Raw genomic sequence first — 12,500 nt, 5'->3', positions numbered from 1 at the left:
AAAGGAAAAAAGACCAAGACATGCGTCTATATTTAAATACTACACAAATACGCCCCTGTTGTTACGTCTGCTCATGGGCGTAATTCTCCGGCCGCGAAAGCAGCGCTTTTTAACTACCACGCCAATTCACAGCTTTGCGTTGCGAGATCAAGCCAGGTTCATTACGAGGCTATTCAGCGCTGAAACAAATTGGCAGTAAAAGGGTTGAGGGGTGTAACAGGAGAGGGGTGGAAAGTAAGATGGAAGAAATGAGAATATGAATGAAAGTACGGTAAAAGGAACGAAAGGGGTTGCAGCTATAGGGGCCGAAGGCACGCTGCAATGAGTGATTAAGTAATGCCTACAGTGCGCCTCACGAGGTGCATTGACGGCGCTAACCCACTAAGGGGATTAAACGTGGACGTGTTCCGTCTAAGTAAACTGATCCAAACCAGGCCTCAGCGTATAGACAATTATGACAAGGAATTCAAAGGAGAAGTTTTCAACAATATACAATCCATGTTGAGCCACCGTATCTACTAATCCATGATAAGAAACTCGATAGAAGTTTTCCTTGTCCTTGCCCAATTCGATAACAGCAATATTGCTCTAGAGTCCACGCAGTGTCTCTGCAAACTATAACGCTCCAGAATCGACTCTACGTTGGGAAATAAGGCGAAAGAAGTCTCCCACTAGGAAAAAATAAAAAATAAAAGTTATTACGCAAGATACTGCTTCCATAAACACGCGACCTTCTAACGCAGGTTATGTGTAATTAACTTGGGGAAAACAAAATTAAACCAAATAGCGACTCAAACTAATAAAAGATAAAAGAAAAAAAATTAGCGACTCAAAGTATGGCATAATAAAAGTTGCCCCTACAAATTCTATTAACACTGTTGCATTTCCAATTAATTACGACAGTGAATGATTAATTCTCTTTAAGTTCCTTAGATCTAATATAAAAAGATTATTTAATCTCAAGAATGGCGTAGAGAAACGCAGTATTCAAGCCTCCATCCTTCTGACCGCGGATACCATGACAACCAGATAAAAATACATACGGCAGCGACCCGGAATAAACTGTTAACACTTCAGATTGCCAACGCATACATTTTAAACTCTTGAATGCAGGCAACTGCTAGCAGTTTTCAGGCGAGTTAATACAGGTTTTGACATCATGCCCGCAAAGTGAACTACTCGATTACGTAAACTGGAGTACTGCATTGTCATTAAACTATAATATAGAATGGTACTAAAGCTTAATTCACTGAAAACCCTCAAAATCATGAAACCTATAAACAAGCGCCTTTTTACCTTAACTCACCTGTAATTAACTCACGGTAATCACAAACACTCATTCGCTCACTCACTGACTTGGACTCGCTCGCTCCGCTTTTCCTCCCCTCACACTCCGCCTCCACTACCAGCCAGGCTTAGAGAAACTGGCACTCCCAGTCATAGGCAACCGGCATCCCCAACAAAGCTCTCCCCCACATCGCCGCCACCAGTTACTAGTCTCTCCTCCCCCCTCTCCCCTCCCTCCTCACGACCAGCTGGCACAAACACAGACACACAGACACACACACTCAAGCTTCCCTCAACTACATCTCGCAGATTCTTGGCCTAACACGTCTACCCTCATTCTTCAGAAGGGTTTTTTTTGTTTTTCTATTCCCTTTCGTTTACGTTCAGAACTATCCTTTTCTTTCCTGAACGTCTGTGATGGTACATGAATGCGAGACGCGTCCGATGGACAGAGTGGGATCCAGTTGGACGGCATCCAAATATGAAGCCGGAAGTGACAGACAAAAGGGACAGAAAATCATTAAATTCAAAAATTTTGGTTCTTCCGACAAGGCGAGTCTACTGGGGAAACAAAAGAAGGTAGCTGCAATGGGGAACCATAGTAAGATTTCTCTCTCTCTCTCTCTCTCTCTCTCTCTCTCTCTCTCTCTCTCTCTCTCTCTCTGTGTCTGTGTGTAAATAATATCCCGGGAACACGATCCCTGCAAACTACAAATACACTCCAAATTTATTAAGATCATCACGCACATAACGTTTACAATGTCGAAAGTTCCAATACAAAATTGATTGGCTGACAAAATAGCTTTTCCTACAAAATCAATTTTACAATTATACAGTTGACATGTTTACAATTTTCAATACACGTCTCCACGTGACCCAATCACGTCAAACCTTAAAAAGCTATGGGGCTGTCACTTTAATTAGGAAGCATTTCTCATAAAGATGAATGTAGGACGAAAATACTATGAGAAAATATAACGCATTTTCGAAATAGACTCAAGCCCTCATCACGAACATTATTTTTCAAACACTTACAAACCTGAAATACATACCTGTGTGAGCGACAACAAAGTTCTCAATCACAAAGAGGAGGAGTTTTAAACTAGCCTCTGAACTTTTGAACCTGTAAGGGCAACTTACAAAGACTAGGCCAATGTAATTTTTTTTTCTTTTTTTGGTAAAGTAAGCAGGCCTACTAGTTTCCATGTAAAATGTACAGGAAAAAAAGTGAAGTTCATAATAAAAAATATAGTTAATTAGAGCCAAACCAGACGAAACAGGATCAAACTACAATTGAAACTTCTTAAACAAAACAGATGGGTATCTACAGACAAAATAGGTGGGCATTTTCTAAAGTGTAATTTTTTTTTTTTTTTTAATTATGAATTAAGGTATCAATATGATTTTCTGGGAGCTTTATAACAAATCGTGAAACACACTATTATTAACGGACATCGTAGATGACAAAACTACCTGTTGCTATATAGGAGAAAATAAATCTTGCCATAAAGTTAACTACCATCAAATACATATCCAATCTAGGGCAAAGTTCAGTGGCAGGGGCACATTGATCGATTGTCTGGGTGCCAGTGGAACACCAGCACGATGAAATATTGGAACATACGGGTGGGGTGACATAACCATCTACTAGATTCTACAGCAAGGCAGCGCAATACAACCCCCCCCCCCTCTCCTTAATCGGTGGCCAAGCTTACAGCCACAAGTGTCGTCGAATTCAAGTGTAGAGAACAGAATTCGGCATGAAACACTCCACCAGTCACAGAAACAAAATTTTTGTTTTCAAGAAAATATCTCATTGACGTTAGACAGACACTAATTAGAATGGCGTATTTAGTTTTAGACCCCCATCTCATACTAAACGGTAACTCGTCAACTGTCCGCTTATTACCTTACGATGTCTATTATATAGTCTGAACAAGTGTTGTTACCCTACTGACTCTCACGTACACCAACAATTACAGTACCACAAAAAAAAAAAAAAAAAAAAACTCATCTCATTCCTCTTGGCCAACTCCATTATACTGCAGAAACTTGAATGAATAAGGAAATTTTTTTAACATTTTTTGGTACCCCACCCCGACCCCCATCTCAGCGGCCCCCCCCCCTAAAAAAAATAAAACACCAGTCATCTTACGGTCCAGTTAAGTCCCCAACTTTCTTTTTTTTTTACAATGTTAACTGTAAAAACAATTAGCGCGAATCGATGCGTTTGGCTTTCCCAATAATAGCAACCCATTACGAAAGAATTACGTTCACGAAAATAATGATAATATTAATAGTAACAATGATAAAAAAAACTACAATTGCGTCAAATAATGATACAAAGCATTGTCTATATGGGTAGAAACCAAACGCTCACCGAGAATACAATAACGGGATATTTTAAGCCTCTATTCATTAGCCTCAAAGGAGATTTCCCAGGCATTGTTATTGCAATGAGAACTGTTTAAATGAAGCAAACAAAACTCAGCCTTAGTTTGGAGGCTCTATGGCATATTCTTACGGAAACATCGATAATCATCTATTTGACGTCAAGTGTTTTCCGACACCTGAACGCCTAGTTTGTTCAAACTAAGTTTGTCCGTCAGCGGATATCCATTTTCTAAGGAAATATCGAAAGCTCTAATTAATATAAAAGAACGAAATTGCATAAGTTTATATTAAATCAGAAAAACAACTTGCATAAAATCGAGAATAGAAGTCTGATAACAATAAATCACAAGAGCCAGCATTATCACCTTGGATTGTCTTATCGCGAGCACCACCGGAAGCGTTCCTTGCGACGAGCGATCGGCTATAGCGAGTGAAAGATACGCGCGCCGCCACCACTGCCAGACAGACCTTCCCCAACCGACCAACACCAACTCCACACAACTACTGCAGAAGTGCAGTGTAAATCCCCCGATGCTGCGTTTGTGTGTGTGTGACTCGCCCCGATAGTGGTGGTTATGCTACGTTAGGATGACATTTCAATTCCCTCACACAAGCTCCTCCCCTCTCTATTGTTCTTGAGAAGGGTCTGAATGACTGGCTCAGGAAGAAATCGTGTTTTTACGTACACACATGCGGCCATATACAACATAATACCTGCGATAATGACTCATGCACCGTCCGTATTTATTTTCTTGCAGCTGGTAAGCATTCAATTTCCAGGGGATTTTATATGGCTGTTATATAGTTTTCTTTTACTGGCATCGCTTCACGAGTCGGTTTAGAATGTTACCCACAGAGCGTGGAAGCAATCTATTTTTATGAGAGTTACTGGTAAAATAAAGTCATTGCGGGCAGTTTCCAACCCATAGACGGCATAGACCAGACTTTCTCACTTAACACCAATTGTTTTAGCATTTTTTTTATTTTTTTTGGCGATATCAATTTTTTTTTTTTATTGCAATTATGAAATACTTGCGAAGCGTTTTAGCCTCTATGCACAAGTAATAACCCTGGCTGACGTTAATTTTTCCCCTTTTCTTTACGTCGACTTTCCCATTTGTGACGATTACGTCATCATGAAGAAACCGATGACGCTACCCTTGGAGCTGCTGTTTAACGTCAATGCAAGTTAAAATGTCCCAGTAATTACTCGGGAAATTCATTCACCGTATTTTCCCCCCCAAAATTTTTTTAATTTTAAGCCCGCTGACATCTTCAAATCACTGCTGCAGAAAAATATGAGGGTTGGATTCTTAAAAGCTAACATTGTCATTGGACGGATCCATCAGAAACCAAAATCAACCACATTATTCATTAGAGAAAATAACATTACTACTTCAATAAAACAAACCCCTAAAAGTTCCAAATGTATAATATATATAGATATATTATATATATATATATATATCTATATATATATATATATTATCTATATATATATAATATATATATATATAATATAAGAAACTGGATTTAAAAGTCACTCGACATAGATTTCGTAAACAATGTAAAGTAGAGGGCGGAGTGGGGGTGTGTGTGTGTGTGTGTGCATGTGTGTGTGTGTGTGTGTGTGTGTGTGTGTGTGTGTGTGCTGTGTTGAAGGGGGGGGGGGGAGGGGGGCTTGAGGAGAGTGAAGGCCGGATGCGCATTAAAAGGAGCCTGAAAGGAATCTAAAAAAATTCAAGTTTTTCTTTTCAGAGAGAGGAGAGAGAGAGAGAGAGAGAGAGAGAGAGAGAGAGAGAGAGAGAGAGAGAGAGAGAGAGAGATTCCTGTGAAATTAAAGGGCCTCTAATAAGGTTATTTCTAAGCTACGCTTTCGAGAAAACCACCGGACCTGTTTACCACTCTAGAAGTTTCATTGTCTTCATTCAAATGTAAAACGTTCTCTCTCGCTAAGACTATAATCAACAACAGATGGTAATATTTAAGGAAATCACTTAAAAGAAAAATGCCTATACTTATTTAACTTAACAACATTCTCTTCATAACTATGCAAAGGGAAGAGTTTTTTTTTAAAAGCATTGTAATTAACCCATCCCTATAACTACATTTCAATTTAAAGTCAGCCATTCAAGTTTAAATATACCGACAAAACTAGTGCCCTTCTATTAATGATTACTTGCTCCAGTCAATATGTAGAAAATGAACAGTAGCAACAGAATACTAATCATTCCTCTCAATGGTACAGATTATAAGTCATAGGTACAATCAGTATATAGGTTTCTCAAGAACACAACATCAGATTACAAAAACTCTGCTGTAATTCAAGATCCCTCAACCAGAAAAAAAAAGCTAATTTTAAGTAGTAATTGTAAACACCAATATCTAATACTCTACAGTCAACAACAAACATTTATGAGAAAATTATTTAACCATTATGTAAAGAAATGAAAATGTTAATTAGTGGCAAAAACATAGTGAAGGTTCCTATACACCTTAAGAGCTAAAACAGCTAGGATCACGAAGAAGAAAAAAAAATCTAATTTGACTTCTCCCTGAAAAGCTGCTCTTACGGATCTCTGTGGCAGTCACATTTATTTGCATCAGGTCAACTGTCGTCTATTTTGGCAAAAGGTCAAAATGCGTTGGCTGCACTTAAATGATTGTGAAGGCTTTGGACTTCTAGGGTAAGAAGTACAGTCACACTGTATATAAAAAATGGCGAGGAAGGTATATATTTAGTTTTTACTTCACACAGTATATATTATTAAGAAAAAAAATCACGATACTAATAAAGAGTAACAGGCAAATTAATTTTCAATTATTCAATTGTTCTTGCACCCAGTAACTGAAAATCCCAATATAGAGAGAGGTAAAGATATAAGCCACGAAGGAAATATAAACAACGTTGTTTATCTTTCCTTCGTGGCCTATACCTTTATTTATGCATTTATCACGTTCCAAACTTTCGTGATTCAGTTATACATAAAGCGAGGTATTAGTTTTATATACCGGCAGTTTCAATAATTTTTTGCAACGTTAAGTGGTGCATATTAAAAATAAAATATTTTAATTCACGAAAGGTCTCGGAATGATCTTAAATTGACTATAGTACCACAAACTTACTTAAATTTTCGTTTTAATTTTTTCTACCTTGCGAAAAGGGAGAGTTCCATGCCCTTCAGCATTTTTCTGCTTCAGCGGTTTTCGTGTGAATGGCTCCCCGAACAATTACCCAATACCCCTCTCAGTGCCCCCGCTCTTCAGTTCGAGAGTTTCCAAAGGCTTACCAGAAAGCCTCCGTATATATACACTGATGAAGCAACAATACCTTCAAACATAAACCTCTCCCTCAGGGAGAAGTTAGCCACAAGAAGGGAGGAAGCGTCACTCGACGGAATCAAGGTCTCTCTCTCCTCTCTCTCTCTCTCTCTCTCTCTCTCTCTCTCTCTCTCTCGTTAATGAAGTTTCGAAAAATACTAATGCCAAGCTTAACCTTTCAGATCTGAATGTGTAATATCTACCTTCAATTGTTAATTCCTCTTCGAAGTGGGTCTCTCTCTCTCTCTCTCATATATATATATATATATATATATATATATATATATATTGATGTTCCCTCTGCCTTTTCACGTTCATCTAAATACTGTCAACCCTCTCTGAGGGGTGTGTGTGTGTGTGTGTGTGTGTGTGTGTGTGTGTGTGTGTGTGTGTGTGTGTGTGTGTGTGTGTGTGTGTGTGTGTGTGTGTGAGAGAGAGAGAGCGAAACCTGAAAAGGTTTACCAATCTTGCGAAGTCTTTTCATGAAATTTAAACCATAGACCAAGAGCTGGGACCTACGAGGTCATTCGGCGCTGAAAGAAATTGGGAGCAAAAGGATTCTACAGGTGTAACAGGAGAAGAATTCGCAGTTGCACTATGAAACAAGTTAGGCGAGAATGAAAAGTGAGGAAGAAAGAATGTGAACGCAGGTATAGTAAAAGTCACGAAAACTGGTTGTAGCTCGGAGCCGAGGGAACGCTACTCCCTTAATGAGATTTGTTGTATGGCAGATTTCATATTTTTTCCAACATATATTACATACATTCAATTCCCATTAAGAGCAGTCTGCGGAATTTGGGTTACTTTTAATATATACCAAGTCTTCGCGATAAAAAGCTGCCAATTTCTCTAGGAAAGATAAAATGTGAAACCAAAGACTTTATATAACTTACAAAACCCCTCCGCGTACGTAAAGGCAAATGAAGATTTTATATAAAATGGAAAAGCTCAACGTCCGATAAAGTCATTCTATGGCAATGAAACTATCTGAAGCTATAGAGATCGTGACCTTTATCGAAGTGGCATTACATCTCGTTATCCGTGACGTTACTTTTATCTGTCAAACCGCACTGAATGTTTTCGAATTTCAAATTTCTCCCTCTCTCTTTCCTACTTTCTCTCGCGGGTGAACAGCATACCTGCATACTGACACGCTCACCAACGTACGTACGTACGTGTGTGTGTGTGTAGAAGACAGATTATTCTTAGGAGTCTATCTATTGTTACTGGAAATACTTCCTAGTTTCCAAAAATTGCATTCAACCACTTTCACTATCAATACAGAGACTCAAATTTATACATCTAACATATTAATTGTTTACTACACGATAACAAACTCCACGTTACAAAACAAAACACTTAAGACGACAGACCCTACCTATTACAAAATAAAAAACCTACGCTAAGTTTTAATTGATTTTTGGAGTACTTAAAACTGATATCTAAACTGAACGGCACACACACATTAGATATATGATTTTTAATTTCCGAGGCAGATTGTGAAATTTGAGAAACAGCCATGGTCCATGAGTAGATCAAAAGGAATTGGTTATTGTAAATTGGGGAACAGAAAGATTATAATGAAAACAGTTCACTTTATTGGATGTGATGACATTGAAAAAATTAGTACGCAATACTACTCATCAGATTTTTTATATGAAACATGAAACAACCAAAAACATTACGAAAATTAGGAGTTTGAGCCAATTTTGATTGTTTTAATATTTCTACACGGACTCTTGGGGGTAATTCATCCTATTTCATGGAAAACTTTTTGTCGCCGAACTAGAAAATTAACTTAACTACCTGAAAATTCTCAGGACCAAGAACGAAAAAATAAATTAAACAAAAAAATTATCTTTGGTATAAAGTTGCTCTCATAAGGTATGGGCGCTAATGTGACAATACGGGCGCTTGAGAATTTTCGTTCACCAATCATGGCGCTTTGGCGTTTCCAATATTTTCCAAGTTTTAGGTTAAGAATGGTCCAAGGCGTTCCAGACCGAAGGCTACAGGTTAACATTAGCGAAAAGAACGAAGCTGAACAGTGTTTTTTTGTTTGTTTGCCTGGGGTTTTTACGTTGCATGGAACCAGTGGTTATTCAGCAACGGGACCAACGGCTCTAAGTGACTTCCAAACCACGTCGAGAGCGAACGTCTATCACCAGAAATAACATCTCTGACCCCTCAGTGGAACGCCCGAGAATCGAACCCGCGGCCACCGAGGTGGTAAGCCAACACCATATCGACCACGTCACTGAGGCGCTAAGATACGTCTCTCCTCCACGCTGAGACTATTATCTCATTTTTCAGCCAGGACCCTCCAAGTGCCGGACATTTTTGCCCTCATTTTTCAAGAGGGTTGTTCAAGGCCTTTTGCATAAATACTACTTCCATTCTTGAAACGCCTTCGACATTATGAGAACGAATACAAAATATATAAATGAGAGACAAGTGCATTAAAGTTATATAATATATAATGTATAATGTATTATAATATATTATAATATATAATATATATATATATATATATATATATATATATATATATATATATATATATATATATAGATATATATATATATATATATAGATATATATATATATATATATATATATATATATAAGATTATACACTACATACTTACGTAAACGTGTACTTGATAGGAATGGAATGGAATAAGATCTAAAATTTAGGCCAAAGGGAAAGTGCTTGGATCTATATGAAGTCACTAGAGTTGAAACGGAAACCGTAAAAAAAAAAAAAGTTTAAAAGGTGCAACAGGGAAAAAGCCATCAAGTTGCACTAGGAAACCATTGTTAGGAGAGGGGAGGGGAGGGGGGAAGAAGTAAGATGGAAGAAAGATATGAACGTAGGTACAGTAAAAAGAATTAAAGGGGTTGCAGCTAGGAGGGGATGGGCGTGGAGGTGGATGGAACACGAAGGAGAGGAAGACCCAAGACCGGGTGGAGGAGAGATTGCATTAGAGATGATACGAGGGAGAAGGGAGTATGGGAGGTAATGACACAGGACATAGGTAGATGGAAGAAGACTCATTAAAAACGGCGATCCCGGATAGGGATAAATCTGGGAAGAAGAAGAAGAAGAAGAAGAAGAAGAAGAAGAAGAAGAAGAAGAAGAAGAAGCAGCAGCATCAAGCTAGGGGCCGAAGAACTTTAAGTATTGCTAACAGCGCACAACGTGAATTGCACTATGGCTCCAATACCGCTCCCCACCCACCTACGTAGGGGTGTACTTGACAGGTAAAACAATGAGCTCAGAAACAAGGAAAACGCCACTACAGGGAAAATCCAGGAATTCCGGCAAAGGGAAATCCGTGAAACTAGGAAAGCAGCCTCGCTTCGTCGACCTCCTCCTGCCACGGTGAATAAATACAGAATAAAATAAGAGACAATATTATGAACCACGAACTGTCCCAGTTGAAAGTTGTCTTGCAAACGAAATCATAGACCGAATTTGAATATCAAAATAAGTTTTCATAAACTGCGATACTTCCTGTCATATTGGTTTTGTCGTAGCAGCTTCTGGAATAATTTGTCCGACTCAATTTTCTTTGACCTTTTTTTTTGTTTTGTTAAGTGATGTTGCTACTATTAGCTACAAAAAAAAGAAGAAGCCTATATTTTTCTCTGGTAAAACAGACAACCTTTCGATTTTAAAGTTGGAAAAAAAGTGTTCTGCTTAGAGTGGTACAAAATAAATAAGTAAAAAGTGTAGCCTAGAACCTAACCCACTTGAAATTAACGTTTACATTCTTCCCAGAGGCTAAATGACAACGCAACTTCTAGGTCGACACAATCTTGAGAACTGGGCATGCTGCCTTGACCACCTGCACCCAAGATGACCTTAGTTGATATTGATAAAAATATTGGTTTGTTTGTTTGTTTGTTGATTTAACGTTGCATGGAACCAGTGGTTATTCAGCAACGGGACCAACGGCTTTACGTGACTTCCGAACCACGTCGAGAGTGAATTTCTATCACCAGAAATACACATCTCTCACTCCTCAATGGAATGCCCGAGAATCGATCTCGCGGCCACCGAAGTGGCACGCCAACACCATACCGACCACGCCACTCAGGCCTGTTTTCGATAAAATTCTGGCTCTCAAGCCAAACACTGGGGCACTTTGGGGCATTCAGCTTTCAAGACACTGAAAAAGAGAGGGAGTTGGAGTGGCTGGACAGGAAAACTGAAGAAAGGAAGGAATGAAGGTAAAGTAAAAGGTTAAAAATTGAGTGTACAATACGTCAGGTGCACTGAGAGAACTCACCAACTTCGGGGAAGTCAACCTTAGCACAGAGTCAAGGGCCTGATCGTCATTCAACTGCAGTGGTATGCAACCGGGTGTGAAAAAAAAAGTAAAAGCGCATGATGTTGTCTGAAACTCTCTGCCACATCCCACGAAACTTCCAGCCACGGCCCGGTGCTGGCCTGTGTTGTTAGCATCAATAGCGTTGCCAGACACAAGGTCATGGTTAAACTTTAAATAAAATACATACTACTGCGGCTAGAGGGCTGCAATTTGGAATGATTGATGATCGGAGGGTGGATGATCAACATACCAATTTGCAGCACTCTGGCCTCAGTAGTTTTTAAGATATGAAGGCGGACAGCTAAACAAAACGGCATCATCAATTTTTTTTTTTTTTTTTTTACAGAAAACTAAAAAAATTCATCCAGGATCAATTCTTATATAGATTTCTTTGCAGAACTGTAAGAAACAAAAAAAAGTATCATACAAGATGACTGTGAGGAATAAAACATTGGCCGTCAGAGTTGAAAAAAAAAAAAACAAAAAAAAAAAAAAAAATACAAAAAAATAATAATTGGAGTGGTTCCTGGTCACAGCCCATATGGTCCAGTAATAGGGCCTGAAAAACCGTGACTTTTCGAATGAAGTAAAAATATCCTACAAAATATTCAACGAGAGCAAAAGTGGCGAACACAGGATTGTATACTCCAAATGTAAAGCAGAACCCGACTACATTTTATACGCTTATAGACTAAATCATGCTTCATAAAATACTATCAAATACTATACATACAAATAAAGTTAATTAGAATAAGTCCGTATTTTTTTCTCGTAAAGTAAACGTATCAATACGCAAGCCTGGTCTCACGACACAAGTTTGGGATATACAGAATAGGACGAAATTAAAAACGGATACTGAAACATAACCACAACCTACCGGATCTTCCACCATTCCTACGTCATCAATGACGTCAGAAGACGCGCGTGCGCACGACAGGCGATTACACTAATTGCTTTCAACAAGATGAAAGGATGATTGATCAATATAACTAATATCTCTCTCTCTCTCTCTCTCTCTCTCTCTCTCTCTCTCTCTCTCTCTCTCTAAATTTCTCTATAATACAATAGCAGAATTAAATCCGAAGAAATTCTGTGTGTGTGACTTTCTAAATTTATAAAAGACTGAAATCCGAAGCAATTTCACTTGTCAGTTTGTTCCAA

The 12,500-nt window shown here is 38.5% G+C and overlaps 2 protein-coding genes across 7 annotated transcripts in view; one reads left to right on the top strand and one right to left on the bottom strand.

Moving 5' to 3' along the window:
• LOC135221085 (NADP-dependent malic enzyme-like) overlaps positions 1-12,500 on the bottom strand; it is an 85,346-nt gene that overhangs the window by 34,279 nt on the left and 38,567 nt on the right. The window contains exon 1 of one of the 6 annotated variants that reach the window (XM_064258879.1): positions 4,047-4,202. The exons of 4 other annotated variants lie outside the window; for them this stretch is intronic. The gene's annotated coding sequence lies outside the window, so the exon portion shown is untranslated. Of the gene's footprint in view, positions 1-1,306; positions 1,465-4,046; positions 4,203-12,500 lie in introns of those variants that run through there. One more of the 6 variants, XM_064258878.1, reaches the window with a different exon arrangement.
• LOC135221086 (uncharacterized) overlaps positions 1-12,500 on the top strand; it is a 60,090-nt gene that overhangs the window by 16,646 nt on the left and 30,944 nt on the right. The window lies entirely within an intron of this gene.

The sequence above is a fragment of the Macrobrachium nipponense genome, chromosome 2 (genome assembly GCF_015104395.2).
Source record: "Macrobrachium nipponense isolate FS-2020 chromosome 2, ASM1510439v2, whole genome shotgun sequence".
In the NCBI taxonomy this organism is placed as follows: Eukaryota; Metazoa; Arthropoda; class Malacostraca; order Decapoda; family Palaemonidae; genus Macrobrachium; species Macrobrachium nipponense.
This window is presented reverse-complemented; position numbering and strand designations above follow the sequence as displayed.